Source organism: Cyanistes caeruleus, chromosome 9 (assembly GCF_971803275.1).
Source record: "Cyanistes caeruleus chromosome 9, bCyaCae1.hap1.1, whole genome shotgun sequence".
NCBI classification, from domain to species: domain Eukaryota; kingdom Metazoa; phylum Chordata; class Aves; order Passeriformes; family Paridae; genus Cyanistes; species Cyanistes caeruleus.
Genome location: NC_141709.1, coordinates 24576994 through 24592931, shown reverse-complemented (window position 1 = coordinate 24592931; position 15938 = coordinate 24576994).

Here is a 15938-nt window from a genome sequence, read left to right as displayed (position 1 = left end):
TAAGTCAATCAAGGCCTCTCTCAGCTGGCGTTTGACCCAGTGACTGAGCACCATGGTTAATTGGATTGCAGCCGGCCTCATTCCTACCCCTGCTGCCAGCCCAAGTCCTGCCTGTGATCCTGGGATGCTTCAGGAAAGCTGCCATCTAGGATCCACCTCTCTGCAGCATTTTCCTCTCCCTGCGGCATTAAATCCCTTGGCCACTTCCCTTTGGACACACACTGGCCCTGCCCAGAGGGACTCACAAGCTCTACCCTAAGTGAAGAATTTGGCCACCCACAAGCTGCTGCCATCTCAATCCCTGGCTGAAGGCAACATGACCTGCAAATGCTGGTGCTTCTGGTCTTGCCAGCAGTAGCTGGTCTCCAGAGCCATTCTTTGCCTGTCCTGGGGTGGTTGAAGGCACCTGGGATCAGGGAACAGCCCTTGGCCCCTCCAAATGGTACCCAGAGAGGACTGAAGTGTCCCTGGGCAGCTTCTTCCAGCATCTTGATCTCTGCTTGTGAGCAAATACACCTGGGGAGGGCTGGGCTGGGGTACCACAGGGCAGTGAGGACACACACAGAATCCATGGGCACCAGGGCAGTGGCACATCACAGGGGTGTCCTACTCCCCACACTGACCACCCTGCAAGGCCAGGCAGCATCAGATCACCAAGCTCCTGTGCTGGTGATCACCACTGGAGCTGCCACCCACCACCACCTCCAGCACAGGGCTGCAGTGGGCCAGGGCTTTGTTGGTGGCCCCTGGGCTCCCAAAGCATCCCGTCCGGTTGCTGCTGTGGGACGTGTGGGCAGCCACACTATGCCAGCTTCCCGCAGGCTTGCTCAACACTGCAGTGGAGGGCGAGCTGAGCCCGTCCTCGCGGCCCACGCAGGTAATGAGGGCCCTGGCAGTGCCTCGTCAGCAGGCGCCCTCGCTGCCCCGGCCGCGCATCCCTCACCCAGCGCGGCGCACGCGGCGCTGGAGCCCGGCCGCTGGCAGGCCCAGCCCTGCCTGCTTCTCACGTGGAATTGCGGCCAGGCTGCATTTTCCACATTCTGCCCCACTCTGAGTCATCGGCACCTCTGCTGCCAAAACCTGTACCTGTGCCTGGCTGTGCCAGCAGGCTGTGCTGGCTCCAGTGGCTGTGCATGGCTCCATGTAAGGTGACGGGCACCTATCCTGTGTGTTTGCTCCAGGGCGCTGTCCCCTGCCTCAGAGATGAGTTTCCCACCCTTGGCCCAGGAGAATTGTGCAAATGCTCCTTCCTTGCCCCAGGGAAGCTTTGGTGCTGGAGGTCCTGCACCCCATGAGGAGCACCCACCTTCGTACCCTTTGCCCCAGGCATCCCAGGGAAGGGGTTTGCATCCTTTGCACCATTCCCCAGCTCCCCGTCTCCAGGAACTGCATCACTAATCTCCTGCTGCCTCCTGTCCCAGTTCACCGTGGTGCTTGACTTCTTCGAAGAGTGCAGCAGTGCTGCCAGCAGCCTCACCCTGCTGGCAGCCAGCCTGCCCCAGCCCCTGCTCAGCTCCATGTGCACTGTCCCATGTCCCCATCTAGACATGGCAGCACTGCCACCTCTAGCCCTGGGCCTGGACTGGCATTTGCAAAAGTAGCCATGACCTGGGCTCAGGCACATGGGAAGCACTTGACCAGGGGCACTGTGTGCTGTCTGGGGGGAGGAGGTGCAGAGGGAGAGATGTGTGAGGCTTCCACCCACAACCTCCTGGCAGCACCTTGGGACAGCTCACTGTCAGCCAGGACTGCACATGGCTCTCCCCTCCCGTTTCTCCAATCCACTGTGGAGCCTGGCACAAGTATGCCAGGGATTGCCAAGACCCAGCACTGGAGCGATGTGTGACCCCCAGCACGGAGGTGATTCCAACCCTCCGTGGGGCCCTTGGCTCACACCGGTGCCAGCGTGTGCAGTGACTTTGCCAAGCCATGGCTGAGCCCAGGGCAGAGTGGCCGCATGGGTGAAGGAGTCTGGGTGATCAACACACCATAGCACCCCACCAGCCCCACAGTGAGATTCCCCCAGGAGGGGAATCAGTGTGAGTGTTGGATGTACAGGAGCATGGGGATATGTGGCAGGAGTCTGTGTGGTCTGTGAGTGTCCACAGTGGCGGGCCATGCATCCATATCTCCATGTGATGTGCAGGCACACACAAGCCCAAACTGAGCCTGTATGGCTGGGGGACAGGGAAGGAGTGAGGTGAAGGGGGCCAGTGAGTGGGCCCGTGGAGGTTTGCATGTGAGGGGTGTGGGGAATGGGGGGGGATACACAGTGTGAGGTCTGGGCTCACCCAGGCATGCACGTATATGGTGGGTGTGTATGTGATGTATGCATGTGTAGGCATGTATATCCATGTGCAGGGAGTGCATGCGTGTGAGGGGTGCACATGCATTCCTGTGGGGGCATTTGTGTGGTGCAGGTGTGGCGGGGGGACGCTGATGTATGCACAGCACGTCTGGAGGGGTGTGGGGAGGCCTGTACAGGCCTGTGGGATATATGTCCAGGCATGTGCCTCACTCCTGGGGAGGACAGTGTAGAGAGGGGTGTAGGAGCTGTGCGTGTGGGTGGTGTGTGTGTGCGTACATGGTGTGTGCACTGCCAGGTGCACATGATGTCAGGTGTGTGTCTGTCCACCTGTGCCACACACAAACACGTGCGAGTGTCCATGGCAGCACCTCCCAGCACTCAGCAGTGTTCCAGGGAGCACCGCTGGCTCATTTGGTGCCAGCAGCCAGCGAGCTCTCGTGCAAGCAGGTGGCTGGGGAACACCCCTGAGCCCTTCCTGGTGCCTCTCCCCACAGCGGTGGCTCCAAGCCGTGACACAGGGGCCAGGCTGTCTCTTTCCGGCTGTTTCCCAGCCTGTCAGGCCAGTCATGTTGGGTCTTGCTGTGATTTCCCGGATGGTTGCTTGGCACCTTCCTCTTCCCCATCCGGATGGACAAGTTCCCGGAGCACCAGGCTGGGGCAACACATCTCCTTGGCTCCTGCCCTGCCTTTCCACCTCCATGCTCTGGCTTCAGAAACCCTCCCCAGTGCTGGCCAGCTCCGTGCCTGGGTGATTTGAGGGGGGTGGCGAGGCAGCGGGGCTGCGGGCGGGCACTGAGTCACGGCAGGGTGGGAGGCACGGGGACAAGGCTGCTGCCGCCTCTGCCGGGCGGTTGGGGCGGCTGGACTGGCTGGGCGAGTCAGGCTCGGGCGGGCAGCGCGGGCGCCGCTCGCTCGCTGCTGTGGCTGTAGGACGTGCCAGGAGGAGCAGCGCTGGTGGGCACCTCCTGGTGCTGGAGCCTGGGGAGAGGTGCCCAGGGCTGGGCAGGAGAGCAAGGCCTGCCCAGAGGTGGGAGCTGAACAGGCAGAGTCCGGCTGGGATGGCACCAGTGAGCTCAGCTCTCCTTCCTGCTGTGCTGGATGGTACCGGCCATATGGGGTTGCTCAGCCCTGGGGAGAGGCCAGATCTCACAGTGCCCATGGAAAATCCCTTCCTTGCCCGGAGCCACTCACAGCTCCGTGCCGAGGGTAAGGATGCAGTTTTGAGCAGAGGGTGTAGTTATGGCCACAGGCAGGCTCACGGGAGCCACTTGCCCTGCTGAGTCCTGCTGTGCCTTGCTGTTCCTGCAGCCTGCCCGGGGTGATTCTCACCATGCCACCACTCCTACCCTGGCAGCAGGACAGCTCACGTGACTGCTCGCTCATCCCTCCTTCTGCACATGGGAAAACTGAAGCAGAGAGTGTGGCAGAAAAGACATGTTGGGTTAAGCCCCAGAGAAGCTGTGGGCATTGAGCCATCAGCCCTGCCCAACCCCACACACTGCAAGAGCATCCTTTGGGGAAAGCTGGAATGTGCAGCTCAGGTGGTGTGGTAATGCCAGATCCATTTCAGTGTCCCCAGCAGCCAGGGGCCAGCCCTGGGCACTTGCCCCTCAAGCCATGCTAAGCTATGGTTCTGTGCCCTCCTGGCCACACAGGCTCTTGGCTGGGACAGGAGGAGTGCAGGCCCTCAGGCATTCAGACCTGTTCCATTTATTCCCACAACCTGTGATCAGCATTGCTGCCAGGGTCTGTAATTACCCACAGCTCTTCATGGCAGGAGCATGGTCCTGATGGGACAGGAGCCAAAGGGACCCCCAGGCTAGAAGTTCCCTCTGATACCCTTTGAGTCCCAGGGGCTACATCCCCAATGGAGGGGAAAAGGGCTTGCTTCATTCCTGGTATTTCCAGGAGCCCCTTGGCTGTGGTGTCCCACCAGCCACTGCACAGGGCACCAGGGGCAGGAGGCAGATGAAATGAGGATCCCCGGCTCAGCCCAAGGGATGGAGGAGTGGGGCTGACCAGCCCCATTGCTGAGTCAGGATCTCCTCCCTGGCAAGTGAGGCCAGATCAAGGAGGGATGGAGCTCCTCAGTGCCCAGAGGATGGGCCATTGAGCTCCACTCTCCATCCCTAATGAAGTCCTTCCCACCCTTGCAACAGACATCTGGTTAATGATCCACATAGTTCCTGCTGGGAAGGTGCTGGGAACCTTGTCCTTCTGCAATTGTAACCGTTCCCAACCCGGGCTCCTGCAGCCTGCCCTCTCCTGTATCCTTTCCTGGTTGGCAACTGGAGGGTGAGGATGCACCAGCCATAGGGACCCAGACTTTAGGGTTGTTGACAAGTCTGGATGCCCTGGCAGAGCCTGGATATGTCCATCTTGTGTGGTCCCATCCAGCCCCACAAGTGTCCTGGGGGATGGCTTGGGGGGAAGGCCATGTTGGAGAGAACCAAAGGACCTTGTGGACCCCACAGGGCAGTAGGGTGGAGGTGCAGGGATGGGGCTGTGGTAAGGGCCAAGCTGCACCCTTAGTGCATATCTGGGGTACAGGTCTGCCACTACAGACAGTGGCAGGGGCCTGCTGTGGTGTAAGGAAGCCAAGTGCATTGCCCCAGAAGGGACAGCAGCAGTTTTCATTACTGGAGGAACCTATTCCTGAGGGTGTCAGAGCCTGGCACACCTGTGCACAGGGCTGTACATGCCTGGCACACACATCCAGGGATGCGCAGATTGCTTGCAGCAGCATGTGGGCAGCACCTGCAACCTCTCTCCTGGCTCTAGTGCAATCAGATCAGTGTCCAGAGCAAGGGTGCTGGACACCAAGACCCAAACAAACCCACCATGTTCCTGTTGTCCCCCATATTGTCCCACCAGAGCCTTCAGCCCGTGAGTGAGGCTTGGCTGGGGTCAGGACAGGTAGAGCAGGATCCCCGCTCTGGCCTGTCATTTTGTCTCTAATTGGATCCCCTGCTGTTCCCCTTCATCAGGACTGAATGAGGTCTGGCTAATGAGGGGAATGTGATTAGCAGGGCAGGGGGCTGGCTCTGGGCACAAGAGGTTTCCCTGGGCCAGGTAATGACAGGCTTTTGTCCCCTCTGCTCCTCCTCCCAATAGATGCAAGAGGATGAGGATGCCCCGGGCAAAGGGCTGAACTCAGCAAGTCCTGGCTTTTCCCACCCATCTGTAGTGTCCTGCTAAGGGGATGCCTCAGCTGCCAGAGCCTGACTGGGGACCTGGGAATGCTGGCTCCAGTTCAAGTGCCCAGACCCAGTGTGTCAGCGGTGGGGACATCCCAGAACAGTCACCCTCAGGCCTGAGGATCCTGGTGCCAGCTGGGAAACTCATCCAGTCGTCAGGTCCTGTCTTTGGACACCGTATTTCAAGTGGCCAGGGTTTACCCAGGATGGGACAGATGCCTGGACAGCAGGCTCCAATTCACTTCAGCCCTGGGCCACAGTGCCACAAGAGGCACGTGGGGCCAGTTGCCCCCTAGGCTGCTCACCTGTGCAGGGGTCAGCATGAGGCCACATCAGGCAGCACTGTTTGGGAGACACATTGGAGGCCATGGCTGCTGAGAGCCAGGAACAGGGTGGGTTCAGTGTGGGTTGAGCTGTGTGTAGTACTTGGAAGAGGCCAGGACAGAATCAGAAGAGCAGGACTGGCTCCCACTCCTATGTATGTGAGGGTGCTCTCAGGCCTTGGGGGACAGAGGTGTGGGTTCCCACTTTAACCAAGGCCACAAAGCCAGTGCTTGGTCATACTTCAGCCCTGCTGGGGTCTCATACCCTGTGAGGCTGCAAGGATGTGGGGAACCCAGGATGGACATGGTGTGCAGAGGCAGGACCCTGCAGTGGGACCCTGGTTCAACCAGCACATGGGACAGGTGCTGTGCCTGCAACCTGGCAAGCAGGAGAGTGGAGAGGCAGACAGATTGCGTGCGACAGGCCAGGGATAATTCACTGCTCCTGAGGAGAGAAATCTTCCACCTGGAAAGGAATCTGCTCCCCTCCGCCCTCAGCCCAGGAGCTGCAGGGCCCAGAGGGGCAGGGAGGGGTGTGCAGGTGGGCTGCTGCACTGTGAGCCTGGACAGGCAGGGCAGGCAGCATCCTTCACTGGGCAGGGCACCTGCAGCACTGCCGTGTCTGCATGGGTCCCCTCACCCCACAGACACGAGTGCTGACTCTCTGTTGGGATGCTGGGGAGGAAGCTGGGGTTGGTGCCAGCTGCTCACCCACCCTGCAGCTGAACATGCACACCCACCACAGCTAGCACTGCCCCTGTACCGGGTGCACATGCTGGAATGAGCGGGAGGGTGCTTCCTGATCCTACCAACAGCCTGGAAGCAGCAGTTCCCGTCCGGGCATACGGGAGGGGCATGATCCCGGTGGGGTGCTTAGAGGCCCCAGCAAGGTGCAGTATATGCACTGCTTTGGAAAAAGGCTGTGCCAGGCAGTGCTGAGAGAGCTGGGAGCCAGCGCGGCTGGAGGGCTCATGGGGAAGGTATGGCCTGCGTGCCCCAGCCCATCACTGCTGTGCTAGGGAAGCCGGCTGTGTGGCACGCCCTGGCATGAAACAGCGTCTGTGCTGAGCACCTCTCGTGTCTTAGCATCTCCCAGGAGAGGCAGCGTGCTCCTCTAAAGGTGTCCTGGCCTTCAGGCTGCTGAGTAGACACAGACACGTGTGGGGGGTGTGTGTGTGTGTGTACATGTGTGTGTGTGTACACATATGTCTGAGCATGAGCATACTGGCTGTGCACGTGACACGTCTTCAGTCAGGGCTAATTAGGTAGTGAGCTGATCAGCAAACGACCCTGAAAGCATTGGCTTTCTGGGGACAGCAAAGGAGACAAATGAGGATCAGTGAAGACACAGGTTCCCCCACAGCATCCCTCTCAGACACACCTAAGCCACAAGCAACCTCACACCAGGGTCTCCTGAGGGAGGACTTTCCCCACCTTCAGCCAGGTACATCCATCCCTGTTGTCCTTGTTCCCAGCTCTGTCTCTCTGGCAAAGAGGATGAGATGATGAGGACAACATGCCAGCAAGGATGCTGGAGCAGGCTGCTAGCATGGGGAAATCTGCACCCATGGAGGTGGCTTTGCTTTCCCAGGGTGGCCAGACACACCAGAGGGACACAGGGACACCCTGCTGAGCTGAGGGCACAGGTGGCAGTGCCAGGCACCCTACCTGCAGTGGGCAGGACTGCAGCAGTGTGAGCAGTCCTCTACCCAGCACTGTCACACTCCCCTGCTGGTCCCCGTGTCGCCTCGCCGTCCTGTCCCGCACAAACATTCCCTCACTCCCGGCCATGGTAAATATTGTTGCAGGGCAAACAGTGAATCAGCCCTCTTTGTTCGAGTGCTGCTGGCAGCCCCATCTTGTTCAACTGCTGTTTAATGACCCTCCAGTTGTGTACCCTGGAGGTACTCATTAACCTTGGGCTGCAGATGGTGAGGAGGATGGATCTGAGCTAGCCAGGAACGGTTTGACAGTGCTGGGGACCAGCTCTGGGCAAATTCTGGTGACCTTTTACCAGGAGCGGATGTGCCAGAGGTTTCCTCTCACACCTCTGCAAGGTGCGGCCAACCTGCTGACAGCTCAGCATACCCACAAGCTGATGTTCTTATCACAACCCATGAGTTCTATTTTATTTTCTTTCCTGATTCTCCTCCCCATGCTGTTGGTGGAGGAATGGGAAGGGAAAGTGAGCAGGCAGTTGTGTAGTACTTAGCTGGCAGCTGGGGTTAAATCTTGACACCACCCCACAGTACAGCACAATGGGGCTTGACTTGAGAAGCATCTCCTTTAGAGCATCCCTCTTCAGCTCAGTCCACGTTCCTGGCACAGCTGTGGGGTGCAGAGAAGATGCAGCCCCTTGTTGTGTGCAGCAGGAGGATTTCAGAGGCCTCATGATGGGAGCTGTGGGTAGGAAGGCTGTGCAGAGCAGCTTGGGTGGGTTGGAGAGGACCGTGGATGTGAACAGCAGGACATCCTGAGACATGCAGGATGCAGTGGACTGGAAATGGGTAGTCCAGGAACAATGAGGAGAAACACGGGTGCTGAGCCCATAGGAGCTTTCTGCCACTGCTGAGAAGCTGCTCCTGCCACTCTGCCTGGTCCTCACCTCCCATTCATGTATTCCTGGCTCTCCCACAACACCTCAAGCTCCACATTGTGGTCTGGTTCCTTCCCCCACTGCGGTCCAGGCCTCACCCCTAATGGTGGCAGTGGCTCTTGACCCACAGTGGTCCCATGGTGGTCAGTGTCCAAGGGGCAGTGCCAGCACTGCCCAGGGACACTCCATGCACCAGCTGGAGCGAGGCCCAGGATGCCTCAGGGTCCCCTGGGCTCCAGCACAGGTCCCCATAGTGGTGCCCAAACCAGCAAACAGCAGGGGCCAGGATGCCAACCCTAGTCCTTTGTGCCCCCACACAAACTTCTTCTCAGGGAGCCAGGAAAACAGGGCTGGTGGCAGGTGACAGCACAGGGCCTGGGGCCATTCCCACTCCCACCAGCAAACTGTAGGAGTCAGCATCCACCCAGGAGCAAGTGCCTGCTGGATCTTTACTGCTGAGGGCCTGGTGGGATCAGAGCAGGGCCATGGTGCGGGGCAGGAGCCTGTGACCCTGTCCCTGTAGGGCTGTGCAGGACCCAGATGTGCTTCTGGCAGAGGGGACAGCCTGGGGAGGACTGCAGAGACTGTGAGGGATGCCCAGCATGTTGGATCGGGGCTGCCAGGAAGGCCCCGATAAACATCTAGCCTCTGTTTATTTATGACTGAGGATATTTATACCACAAAGTCCTTTAAATTTAGCTGGGGACACACCCAGGCACCATCCAGTGCTGACGGCCGTAGGGAGCTCCCGGTGCAGTCTGAGCTGGCACACCAACTCAGGCAGTGGGTACACCAGCAGCACCAGATGTGTGCCCTGGAACTGTCACCTCCAGGACCGACATCCACTGTGGGCTGTGAGGCACAGGAGCGTGGCTGTGGGGACAGCAGCACTTCTCATGAAGACAGGATGAGGCTGCACCCCAGAGGGACAGCGTTTCTGAAGATGATGGCACAGGCTCCGTGCCCATGGAGTGAGGACCCCAGTGCCAGGCTCACATCTCCTCTGACACAAAGTGACACCTTCCAATCCCTGTGCTCAGTGCCATGCGAGGCTGGTTGTTGGGTCAGAAACGTTCTTGGGGCTATATTCCCGACACTACAGCCTAGAGCTCAGCCGTGTGGGCTGGGAGCAGCCCGGGCCGTGGGGCACGCTGTGGCACCCGAGTCAGCCGGCCGTGGCCCTGCGCTCCTGTCGCTGCCGTGCCGGGCCGGGGGCCGTGCGGAGCATCCCCCGCCCCGCCGCGGTGTCTGCCTCCCTCTGCCGGCAGCGGGACACCCGGCGCTCCCCGCTGCCGGAGCGCCGCGGCTTGCGGTCCCTCAGCCCGGAGGCAGCACGGTCTCCTGCCAGCCAGGCTCCCTTCTTCCCGTTCAGCCGGCTTTGGCCGAAATGCGGCATTTTGCTCACACAGTTTCCAGCTGCTCCACGTGTGGCTCTGTCCTCGTTGCTACAGCATCGTCTGGAGAGAAGAGGTTTGGCATTTCCCCTGCTCTGCACTGAAGCACAGAGCAGTGTCCAGGCACCCACAGACCGGGCTGCCCCTTGTCCCATGTGGACCCTCTGTGCAGTGCCATGGACACTCAGCTGAGCACCCTTTAGCACTTGCAGCTCTGTGCTGTGTGGACGTGCCACCGTGCTCATTTTACCAGACTCCTTGCTGGTCTACCCAGTGCCTTTAACAAGTTAATTCCTTGTCTTGGAAAGGGACTCAATAGTTTTGGACAGGCAAGGCCGAGTTTACACGAGGCAAAGGCAACACGCATTAGGATCCCTACCCACTCAGTCTTTATTAATTAGATCCCATCTCAAACTCTGCTGGCTCTCCAGGACAAATGCGATGCCCATCAGCCTGTGATTGTCCTTGACAGCTAAGACAGCCAGCCCGTTTCTTTCCATAAATGTGCTGCACTTCATTCTACTCTGACACCAAGCCTTTTACCTCCAGCTTGTCCTAAAATCCCTGCCTCACAGATCAAAAGAAGTCCTAAAGGACTCTGTCTCTGAGCAGTGGGAGCTTAGGGCTGGTCAGCCTGAGCAGTGCCTGCATGCCCATCTCTCCAGCACCTCACCCCACCCCATGGGGACCATGTACCCAGCTGGTCCCCAGGCTTGGGCCATCCTTCTCAGTCTTTTCCAGCTGTCCCCTCTGTCCCCTGCTTCCCTTACTGCTGCCAAGTCACATTAACAGCTGCAAAGCTGCACGGTGGAGCTTGCTGGGGTGAGTGTCCCTAGGACAGGCAGCTCTGCATGGCAGAGCCTGGCCTTGCCCGGAGGCTGCTTATCCCTGTCCTCAGACATTCCAGAGCTTGTTTTCAGACTTGGGGACACTCTCAGTAGGGCTATCTGGATTTTATCTGCTGTGATATCTGATTTTATCTGCTCTCCCTCCCTCCAGCTGTACACGTGGAGCTCCTACAAGCTCTCCACAGGGAGACGTGAGCCGCTGTGGTTTCAGGGGTGTGATGGGTGCTCGGCAGCACCGGCACACACCAGGCGTGGGACACAACCCAGAGGGAGACAACCCTGGTACCTGCCAGCAGCGAGGGCTAAGGGACCCAGGCCGGGCTGTGCGCACCGCCTGCGGGGGACAGTATCCCTGGGAGAGCCGTCGGAGCCAGGCAGGATCCGGGATCCGCTGCTTTGCCGGCGGCTGCAGTGAGCAGCAGCTGTCCGCAGAGGGAGCGCGGCTCCTTCCCGGCCCTCCTCCTCCTCCTCCTCCTCCTCCTCCTCCTGCCGGCAGTTCCCCTTCAGGCCCCGGCACCTCTGCCCGTGAGTGTGAATGCTCAGCATCCCCAGGTCCCCGGGGTCCCCTGCACAGAACGGGGCGAGCTGCGGGGCAGGAGGGCAGAGAGGTGACTCCCTCTGAGCAAAGTTGGGTGCTGCCTAAGCTCTGTCCATGTGGCATGGCCTCCACCTCTCTGGATATGTGCCGGAGGGATCCACCCCCCTCCCAGAAGGGGTCCCCAGCATTCAGGTCTGGACACACCTGCTGGCAGCAGCTGTAGAACACACCCATCTCTGCCAGCACCAGGAATTCTATTTAAAATTACCTGTCCCGAGGTCCATGGAGCTCTCCAGCCCCCTCACACTCTGTGACTTCCACTCCTAATGCAGCTGGTGTCTGTTTTACACCCAAATCTGCTAGACTGTTATGATTCCAGTAAGAAAGGCACTCAGATTCTTTAAGTGACATTTAAAATAGTATTTAATAGAGCTCACAGAGACTACTTTAGATAATCTTAGACCCCTTGATGTGCAGGAACCCCAAGTGGCCCAGAACATTAGAACAGATCTCCAGTCCACACACAGCACTATTATAGAATTTCCTTAGAAGAAAACAACTCTTCAGTATTTTACTGCCAAAAAGAAAGATGCTGATATGAGAACTTCTTGCTGCTGTTTAAGATAAAGGCACAGATGTGTGCATGGCAGGTACCAGGTAGGAGCTCCCTGCAGACTCATCTGTTACAGGCTGGTTTCTAACTTGGATGTGCTTAGCCTGGAGCCAAGGGATGCCCACAGCAAAGGTCTGGGCCTGTTCAGACATGCTATTCCATGGGTCACTAACTCCTCCTGCCAGGAGGACAGCAGCACCCCGGCTGTAGTCTGTCAGAACTGCAATGGGCTGTTTCCTAGGGCTTCTGCCTCCATGATGTCATTGTGTCCCTCCTCCACAGGGATGCTTGGATGATTTCCCCAAAGGAAATTTCAGCAGAAGTCAGAGGATGGGTGAGGAGAAACGTCATGGAAATGCCCCAAAGGGAACTGAAACCCCTTTGTCATGTAGGGTGGAGGACTACAGGGTAAGCAGGGTGGACAGGACCTCGTCCTCCTCACTGCCCTTGAGGATGCAACAGAAACGGCCTTGGAGTCTCTCTCTTTGCACAACGGGCAAAGGTCATATAGGGGCAAGTACTGGCTGCTGCTTTGCAAGGCTGCTGCAGTCATTGTCCTTTGTCCCTCAACCCATTCTCTGTGGGAGTGCCATTACCCCAGGGATGCTGCCCACCCCAGCCTCAGCAGCCAGGTGTGACTTATGCCTGGTTCCCTGGCTGCCCACCACTCCCTAGGGACTCTGCACCAGCCCTGGGCAGGGCAGCAATGCCACCCCCTTTTGCCAGGACTCAAGAGCCAGCTGGCCAGGCCAGAGAGAGGAAGGTGCTTGAGGCAAAAGGGGAAGGGGATGGGGAAGGGGATGGGGGTTGGGAGATGGGGGGGTGTGCACCCTGCAGCGCGTGGCTGGCTGCCAAGTTGCAACAGGAGATGGGAGCATTTCTGCAAGCCCTGCTGGACCTCCAGGCACCGGCTATCCCTGTCTGGGGGGCAAAGGTGGGTTTGACAAGGCCCAGGGCTACTGGGCTACAGGGCTACCCACACACTCTCCCCAGGCAGAGTGCCCAAGGGTGCACCAGGTCATGGCAAGGAGACAGGCCCTATGGTGATGCTTGTCCCAGCCCAGGGTGCTCTGCAGCCCATGGGTGGCAGGCTGAGCATTACAGTGGTCACTTCCAGCTGGCTCCAGGTCCGTGGGGTGCTGTTATGGGATAGCCTCTAGCTGCCAGGCAGTGGGGGACCAGGGATAGCTATTTTGGGCAGCCCAAGGCACCCCAGCTGTCATGCTCTCTGAAGCACAGTGCTCTGGGCAGGGACCTGGGTGCTGCTCTTGGAGAGGAGGACCACAAAAGAGCAGCACCCTGTTACCCCCATGCCTAGGGGAGAACCACATTCCAGGGATGAAGCAGCTCAGTGCAGGGCTGGCCTGGGGGATGCTGAACCCATCCAGATGACTGTGCCTCCCAGACAGGTGTCATCAGGGCAGAGGGAGGAATAACAGCCTCAGGACCTGAAGCCAAAGTATGAGCTCCTAGCAGTGAAATCCTTGTCTGTATCCAGGACTGTCCCCACCAGCCACACGTAACCATGGTGTTAAACACAAGCTCTGTGTTGTGAGCTGGGTGCTGTGTGTGCCGCCAAAGCTGCAGGGAGGGCACAATGGGGCAGTGTAGGGGCCTGGCTTCAACCCTTGTGGCTGCTGTCCCCTGGGCATCCACACCCATCTTTCTGCCTATCCAAGCCAGAGCTTCTCCCAGGCTGTCTGGATACTCTGTGAGGGAATTTTCCCAGGTCATTAGCAGGCACGCAGGCACGGGAGTGGAAAGTCCCCAGGAGCTGCTGGGGATGCAGCTCCCTGTGACCACAAGCAATGATGCCTGTGGTATTTCCTCCCGATGTCACTTGCCTGTCCTGGCACCCACCCAGGCTGTGGGCTCTCAGTGGAAGCCTGGAGAGGGTGTGAGCTGCTGGTAAAGCCTGGGGCAGGGCTGGGGGAAGGGCAGCCCTTGGCACAGCAGGGACAGGGGTCCCAGGATGCCGAGTGGGGCCGGAGCAGGAGCATGGCACTGCCCTCACAGCATTGCAAATATACCAGATCTGTGCTGGGGAGCAAGGCCGCTCTCACAAGGTGGCTTCAAATTGCTGGCAAATCAGGGACAGTTTTGGGGGCTTCCCAAGAGCTTTGATACTATCATGGCTGCTTTGGGGCAGGAGATGAAATGCTGTCATAGAACAGTTCAGTTCTCCATGTGTCAGGCAGGATAGAGATGACATACCAGAGAAAAAAGAAAGATGGGAAAGCTGGGAGGACAAAACATGAGATGGTGGCTCTTCTGTGGCCCTTCTGCTGCTCCTCTTGCAGCATCCTTCCTGATAACACAGGGCCAGCTGTGAAATCCCCAGAGTGGGCACAGCCAGCCTGTGTAGGGACTTCTATACCCATTCCTCCCATCCTGAAGGCAGAAGCTATTCCCCACCAGCTCACTTCCTTCCCAGGCTTCAGTGCAGAGGTGGGAATTTGGGGGACCAGGATGACCACCACTCCAGAGTGTGTGGTCTTCCAGTCTCTGCAGCTCCTCAGGCAGCCTGATGCCCTTTGGGATTGACCTGCAGGCTGGGGAGCTGTAAGCTGCCTCCAAGAAGAATCCAAGAAGATTGTTTAAAAGAAAATTGGTTGATTTTGGTGATGGACCTTCTTGCCAAAGCTGAACTTAAACCTTCCCCTGCCTCCTATCCCAGGATACACGTAAGAACTGGAGCTGTCATTCTAGGAGGAGTGGGTAAGGAGCCCCCAGTTCTGCATGCAGCATCCCACCATAGGGAGACCTCAAGGCCAGATCCAGACCCAGCAGTTCTGGGTCTCATGGTGCTCAGGAAGTCCTTGGGACACAACCCCAGGGTCTGTCTGCAGAGGTGGAGAGCCAACCTCCATGTCAGGCACACAGCAGGGACAGCATTAAGTCCTGCTGTATTTGATGGATGCCTGAACTCAAGGGCTAGCCCTGGACCACATCAGGGCTTCAGCCACTTGGGGATTATCACAGGCCCATGCTGCAGGCCTGGTGCTTGGGAAATCTTCAGAGATTGCTGGTGTTTCAACCAGCCCATCCCTCTTGCAGGTGCTGGGAGCTGGCATTTCCTCCCCACCCTTCACCCCTCTGGATCCCTGCCCGCATTTGCCCATGGTTTCCCAGGCAACAGCACCCGTGGAGATAGGAGAGGAGAGGCTGTGCTGCCTAGGCAGCGGTGCCACCCCCATGGTGACCCATGTCCCCCACGGAGCTGGCACTGACGCCAGGAGGTCACTGCACCTGCCGACAGAGGAGGAAGCTTTCAGACTCACGGATCTGAATGGCACTGCTGTAGGGGTGCTGTGGCCCCAGCACCATGAGAGGATTTAGGGGACATTGTGACACCTGCCAGCCTAGGGGAGCAATAGTGAGGAAGAAAAGAGATGAGTGCTCCAAGATGGGGAATGGGGGGATGATTGCTACCAGATGGGGAGAGAGGGCTGAAGGGCGCACAAGTACAGGCTGGAGCACTTTCCCCTTTGGCACTGCAGTCTCCCACCCCACAGATCACAGTTGGCCTCTGCTCCTGCTGCATCTCTGGGCACCAGGAGAGCCCAGGAAAGTTCTGACAGGCATGGTAGGACCATGGCCAAAGCCATGGGTGCACAAAGCAGCTAGGCTCCTGGGAAGGAGGTGTTTGCACCCAGGTGTAGGTTGCTAGAAGATGCTGCAGCATCTCGGAGATTGCAGAGGAGAAGGAGCAGACCCTTGCTGATCCACTTGGGTCTGCAGGGCCCCTCCTCCTCTTTCCCCATGTTCAGTGCACTGAGGAGATGCATGGAAAGTGAGAGCGATCCTAAGAAGGGGGTTTGAAAGCACGAGTTTCACCCATGGAAATCCATCCCTTAAGGATCAACTCCACAGCTGGAAGCTCATTTCCAAAGCCCAGATCCTGGGGCAGGGGTGTGGGTTGCAGCCACATTCTGGCTCTGACACAGGACGCTGGGTGTGGAATGCTGGGTTCAGGAAGCTGGGTGTGGGTTGCTGGATTCAGGTTCTGGGTGCAGGATTTGGGCTGCAGGGTAGAGTGTGAGGCCACACGCAGCCAGGAGCGAGGGTGCTAGTGAGCAGCCTGGCTCCTTGTGCAGAGCAGCTATGCGTAGGGTGCTGGG